Raw genomic sequence first — 7,206 nt, forward strand, 5'->3', positions numbered from 1 at the left:
CATATCTGCTGTGTTCTAACTATGTGCAAGACCCAGATACAGCTCAGCAACCAAGCAGAAATACAGCTAAGTTAGTCATAAATCAGATGGAGGCATCTGATTCGTTCTTTCACGCATGACATGATGAAGCCATGCATATGAGTACAATAATTCTGTACCGTTTAATAATGTCCAGGATAATTTTTCAAAACATGTTGTCAAGAGAGAACTTTTAAGAGTCATAGCCTGGGAAAATTTTGAAAAGCCCTCATCTTCCACTTCTAAAAATAGTTGATGCGATCAATTTGAGTTAAGGTTTCAGCTTCAATAGACCGAAAACCGTAAAGAATTTATATTTTTAAAGTAGTCTTTCAAAAACCTGTTGTTTTGAAGTTTATTATCGGGAACAAAATGTGTTTGGGGCATCTCCTTTCTCACACTTTATTTTTCCATGCTCTTGGCTGTCTTTGATGTCTGCATCAGAGATAAATTACCATAGAAATTGTTATATGTGATGCTAGTTGGTGTCACTTCCACTTCAAAAAACTGTAGTTGGCAAAGTTGTCTTGCAAAACTTCATCTTCACAAATGTGACGAATTTGCAAATAACATTTTTTCTTAAAAGATATATGACCTAAATGGAATTAAATAACTAAAAAAAATCAAACACAGTTACCAAAGATTATTTTCTGGAATAATGTGGGTGCTAAAATACCAAACAATTCTAAGCCAGCTGCCTATCATAGAAATGATCTCTGGCTTTTTCCATCCTATCTAATCTTTGCTGTTCTGTCTCATGATATTATTTACATTTTTTGCAAGTACTTGTTGGCTCCAAGAGGAGAAAAATTTCTTCCTGATGATTTCTAACCATAGCACTCCTAATATGTTTACCAACACACAGTCTGTTTCCCCGATTGTGTAGCTATGCAGAAATCCTCAGTTATTGTTTGTGGGTGTCAAAGGCATGGGTAATGAGAACACTGTTCACCCAGCTGTGAGGGAAGTTGGTGACTGACAGGGTTCAGCTGATTCCTGTATCCAAAAGAAGCCACCAGAGGAAGGCAGCTGCCTCCCCAAGGTCACAAGCCCTTCCTAGTCAGCCCACATCCAACGATGGATCTGTTAGAGCAAAATAAGCAGGCAGCCATGGGACTAAGGCTGCCTCTGCACTTTGGGTTCCTACCCTACAAACTCAGCCTAACTTAGAATGTAACTAAGCCAAAACGAGAGAGAGAGAGAGAGAGAGAGAGAGAGAGAGAGAGAGAGAGAGAGAGAGAGAGAGAATTGAGATTAATTAGCTCCTCACTGTCCTGCAAAGCCCACTGTGAGGCTGCTGGGGTGTGGAGAGGCCTTTTTGCTTTGTCATCCCGTGGTGGAATGTAAGAGGGTAAAAGAAGACAAGAGAAATTGACCTTGCTGTCTGCAGCCCTATTAAAATCCACATGGATCCCTTCAAGAGGGTGCAACCCTGAAGACTCAAACAGCTCCCATTAAATGGGTCCCACCCTTGACTCTGCTTTGTGGAAAACACATTTACCATACTGCTAACTTTATGGTATATTTTGGTTAAGAAGAAGGAGGGGGAGGAGGAGAAGAAGAAAGAAAGGAAAAAGAAGAAGAAGAAGAAGGAAGAAGGAGAAGAAGAAGAAGAAGAAGAAGAAGAAGAAGGAAGAAGGAGAAGAAGAAGAAGGAAGAAGGAGAAGAAGAAGAAGAAGAAGAAGAAGAAGAAGAAGAAGAAGAAGAAGAAGAAGAAGAAGGAAGAAGGAGAAGAAGAAGAAGAAGGAAGAAGGAGAAGAAGAAGAGGAGGAGGAGGAGGAGGAGGAGGAGGAGGAGGAGGGAGGAGGAGGAGGAGAAGAAGAAATCACTAGGTTTCAGCCTGTCATGAACAGCTGAGCTTCAGCCAATCACAAGCAGCTAGTCAATCACTCCATATCCCATCCCCCCCCCCCCAGCAGTAGCAGCCAGGGGAATTCTCACTCTGCTTCTGCTTTTGGCTGTGAAAACTCAGTGCTCACACTACTGGGTGGAACTCTCTGACCCTCGCCTGGGTCTGCGTAGTGCCCAATTCATGAATCATTCTTTGCTTAAATAGAGGTTGTTAAATTTAATTGGTGCAGCTTTTTGCAATTGAGGAGGAGCTCTAGGGATGGAGGGAGGGGGTAGTAGGGAGGAGAGGAGAAGTACAGAGAACGAAGGTGTGATGTGTTTGTGTACCAGTTCCCCACGATGAATGTATTTGTTATGTATGATAAATATGTACAAATAAAAATATTTTTCAAAATAAAACATTGGGGCTGGGGATTTAGCTCAGTGGCATAAGCGCCTGCCTTGCAAGCAGTCAGTCATGAGTTCGATCCCTGGTACCGGTAAAAAGGAAAAAGACAAAAACAAACAAACAAACAAACAAACAAAAAAAAAAGAAAACAAACAAACAAAAAAAAACCAAAATAAAACATTATTCTATCAAGTTCTTCTTTCTTCCTTCCTTCCTTCCTTCTTTCTTTCACCAGGTCGGTGTGTATTGTAAGGCCTGGTCCCTTTTCCCTGGCTCTGGAGGCCTGTGGGACAAGCTGAGACCTTCATCATGATTGCACAGAGGTCCAGCTTCCCACACCGGCCAGTCCTGTCCCCTTCTGTCCCCTACGAGTGTGAATTCTGAGGGTCCTCAGTTAATTCCCTGAACTCAAATTTCCATTTCAGAGTCTGCCTCCCGAAGAAACACCTGAAGCCCACAGGCTTTGACAATCATCATGAGTTATTTCAGCCCCTTGCTCTCATAATTATACAGTTGCACACATGGAAACATCAGTGTGCACACACTTAGCCTTCAACTGCATGATACAGTTTTGACTTTGAACAAACAGAAGATTTGCTAAGTTACGTTAGAATGCTTAAGTTTGAGCGTGACTATTCAGATCTTAAAAATAGCTAGGAATCATGTGATTTGTGCATATTATTAGTGGTGTGGCACTGATTAGATGTGATGGTAACACTATCATTCACATATTCACCTGGACTACACAAGTTCAAGGATGCCAGAAATGACCTTGAAGCTGGCTGTCAATGTTTCAGTCTTCAAAGGACAGAGGGAAGACAAAATTAAACAGAAAAATTTGAAGGAACACTTGAGACTAAAACTTTTCGAGGCAATCCAAATACGTGCACACTCCTGAGTCTTTGTTACTTCAGCATGAAATGAAAGTCTGTCAAGGCAGGTACATTCACATGGCTAGGACTTTTGCAACGAAGTAACACAACTGAGTAGCTTTATACAAATAGAAATGTATCCTCTCTCAGGTGTGGAGACCAGATGCTTGCTCCTGCTTCGGGCTCCTTTCTTCCCTGGTCCAGCTTCTGGTGGCTGCAGGCAACCTTGGTGCTTTTTGGGGCGCAGAGGTATCAGTCTAATCTCTGCTCCCATCACCACCTGTTTTTCCAAATCTCTCTTCAGATATAGTAGATCCCGTAAGACATGGGGGATTATAGCCCAAGACATCCATGGGTATCTGGAACCGTGGACAGTACTGAAAACTGCGAGTGTGTGCATGTGCACGCTTGTGTGTGATGTATGCATATTCACCTTATGATAAACTTTAGCATTTAGATGAGGCTGGGGATTTAGCTCAGTGGCCTAAGCACCTGCCTGGCAAGTGCAAGGTCATGAATTTGATCCCCAGTTGCATAAATAAATAAATAAAGTTTGGTAATCACAGCAAGAGATTCACAATAACCAATGATAAATAGAACCACCCACAGCAGGAGCCTGGTGATACCGTTGTGGGAATGTAGTCTCTCTTAGAGCAGCTTCCCATTCTGTGTTCTCTCTCCTGTGTTGACATGGGATAGCACAGTGCCTGCTGAGGGACGCAGTAAGGTGAGCGCTGTGGAGTGTCACGCTACTGGACCTCTGATCACCTGTTGGCGGGAGGGTCGTGGAGCCATGCAGACACCAGTGGGCTGAGGCTCCCTGAAACTGCAGAAAGGGAAAATCTGAAGTGGGGTGCTTCTGATCGCTGTCCCCCTAAGGTTGTCAGTCACTGGGTTTAGATCTAACCTTAACTCAGTACGATTTCGTCTTGATTACTTCAGTCAAGACCCTCAAATAAGACCATGTTTACAGGTACCAGGGATTAGGACACGAACGTTTCCCTTTGGAGCTGATTCAACCCATAACAAATAGGATAAATGTTTTCGGATTTTGGCCTGGGAGAATGGGCAGACACAGAAGGGTCAATCAGGGTAAGCAATGGGAAAAAAAATTTCCATAAGTATAAACTGCTGCGTTTCCCTTAATAGCACAATTTAATAGCTTTGTCAAATTAGACATAACAAATGATTTTGGGTGGAGAGTTGCCTGAGAATGGGTAAAAGACAGCAGTCAATAAAGGAAAGCTTCCCCTGTCCTCTGTAACTACAAATTGCCTCGTTTATATAAAATTAAGTGCAAGGGTATGAAGAAATTGGACTAAAGAGCTAGCTCCATGTTAATTTATGGGAATAGAATCAGGCAGTTTTATATATGCCAAGCACTGTAAGCACTTTCCTTCTGCAACCCCTCACATCTCCATCCTGTGACAAAGGTACCATTATTGTTGTTCCCTTTTTATTGATCACAAAACTGGGCCATTGAGAGATGCAGCTGGGAAAGCAGGGAAGCCAGGACCACACTAGGCAGTCCAGCCTCACAATATTCTTAATCACTGGGCTCTATGCACAAGATTAGTCTGTTCTTGGAAAATAAAACACGTGTATAAAGGTTTTGAAAGCATAAAACCAGGCATCAAGATGCAAAATAAAGTAAAATCTTGCACTCTAGTTCAAGTGGTTGGGGTTCTGGATAAATGTTCGGATTACACTGTTGGTGACACAGATGCAGGCCAAGTTTTGAGGGAGGGGAAGCCAGGATGCTGTGGCTTGCAGCCTAACATTCTTGCATTCTTGTCAGTCTCAGTCCCAAGGAGTGGGTCCCGCATGGGGGGAAAGCTGCCCTTACCGGAGGCAGGAGAGGTAGAGGGCAGCTGAGAGGCTTGCAAAGACCACACCCACCTCAGGATCCTTGCTTCTCAGCCCAGCCTTCCAGACCCTTCACTGACATACAGAGAAGAGCAGCTGCAGACCCAGCTCAACTCAGATCAATAGGAGGCGGGGTACAGGCAAAGAGAGAAGGTATGGGAAGCCCTCCCCAAACAGTCACGCTTCTTTCCCCAGGCCCCTTGCCTAGAAAACAGCTAGAGTGGGAACAAGATTTATCATTCTCCCACCTCCAATTCATCACAAAAAATCTGCTCCTAACCCACCAGGGAAAAGGTACCATTTTGGGTTATTAATACAGCAATAGGAACATCTGCTACATTTGAATGGTCTGTATTATTACATACCTGAGGATTATCCCACCTGTACGGAATAATTGGTGCCCTGGGATTATCCTGGGCTTATTTGACCCCTCACAAAGGGTGCCATGACTCTGTGAGGACCACTTTTAACCTGTGAGTCCTTGACTAAGACCTAGATCAGGGCAGACTAGGGGCAGCTGTCCTGTCTAGCTATCCTTCTGTCTAGCAGAAACTTGGGGATGGTCTCGTGAAGGGCGGGGAGTTTCTACCCTCCTCTGGAATGCTGTTTTAACTGGTAGCAAACACAGTGGCACCTACGTGTCAGGAGTGCTTAGAGTGGTGGCTTCTGTCATCTGAGTGGAATGTTATGATTGCTTCTGACAGGTACAGTGGCACTTACATGCCAGGATCTGATGAGAAAGGTAACCTCACCTCTCAGGGAGTGATGGGAGTGGTCAAACCCAGAACCAGTGGTGGCTGCTGTCTCCAGGCTTGTTGGGAATGGCAGGTACTGAATCTCAAGAATTTGCAGAAATTAGAAGAGCCAGGTTTTAGGTGCTGAAGGATTTGGAGTCCTGTGTGTCACAGAATGATGGAATCAGTGGCCCCTGTGACTTACTAACTTATGGGAATGGAAGCCTTGTTTCAGGAACTAACTCGAACTAAGTAAATCCCAGCCTTGGGATCAATGGCTTGATATTCACTCACCCGTGCATTCATTCATTCATTTATTGACTTTCATCCTGTGCCCCTCCTCTGGACCATACCTACGCTGGATGATACTGAGATGACTCAGACCGTGACTGTGCCCTCGGTGAATTCCCAGAGACAGACACAGACCCAGACATCACGACGCAATGCAACAGGCTCAGGGCAGGACAAAGGGTCAGCCAGGTGATACAGTTACTCTCCTGACCTCCCCAGGCACCTGGGGTGAACTCTCTGACAGTCCTTCCAGACATCAAGGCACAGTTCCGGGTCCGACACAGGATGCTTTGAGATCTTATGTAAATTTATGTGTACAGTGAAGTGTCAGTGTGGCCAGCACCAATTCTGAGTGGTGGCACACTCTGCAAAGAAATCCACCCCCCACCCCAAGATGTAACTAGAATTGGAGCAGCCTGGATTTGAAGCCTGGCTCTGTCACTTATTTTGTGAAAGGGAAGTTCATTATTGAGAACCTCAGTTTCCTCATCCTTAGGTGAAAACAGTAACTGTCTAATAATAAGGTGGCTATGCCATAGATGATACCATGCTTAGCAAATAATCATAGCAAATAATGAGAGGAATAATCATTCCAGTAATCTCTCCTGATTAAGTTAGGGAGCAATCCATTCCAAGACCCCCAGTAAATGCCTGAAACCTCAAGTCATACTGAACACTTTATAAAGCATGTTTCCCCTAGACATGCATACCTGTGATAACATCTACTTTACACATTAGGAACACTAGCAGATTAATATCTGTAATAGTAAAACCAGGACAATTACAAATGTATTGCAATAAAAATTCTAGCAGCACTATTCCTGCACTTTGGGGCCATTAATAAATAAAGATTATTTGAACCCAAGCCCTGCAGTGTATCAGCAGTCTATCTGGTAACTATTGACAGTTTGAGGCAGGCACCAAATGACTACCAGGTAGGTAGCATACACAGCATGGCTACACCTGACAAAGGGATGGCATAAATCTCAGACAGGATGTCGTGAAATGCCACTACATTGCTTATGAACTATTTCTGCAATTTCCCATGTAGTTTTTGGAGCTACAGTTGACTGTAGGTAACAGAAACTTTGGAAAATGAAATCATAGGTCATAGGAGACCATTATAGGAATTACTGACACCATTTTTAAAAAACACCCGAAGCAGAGGATTTGAATAGGTATACGT

Source organism: Cavia porcellus, unplaced genomic scaffold (assembly GCF_034190915.1).
Source record: "Cavia porcellus strain 051 isolate PalLab524CR breed Dunkin Hartley unplaced genomic scaffold, mCavPor4.1 scaffold_7, whole genome shotgun sequence".
Classification (NCBI taxonomy): domain Eukaryota; kingdom Metazoa; phylum Chordata; class Mammalia; order Rodentia; family Caviidae; genus Cavia; species Cavia porcellus.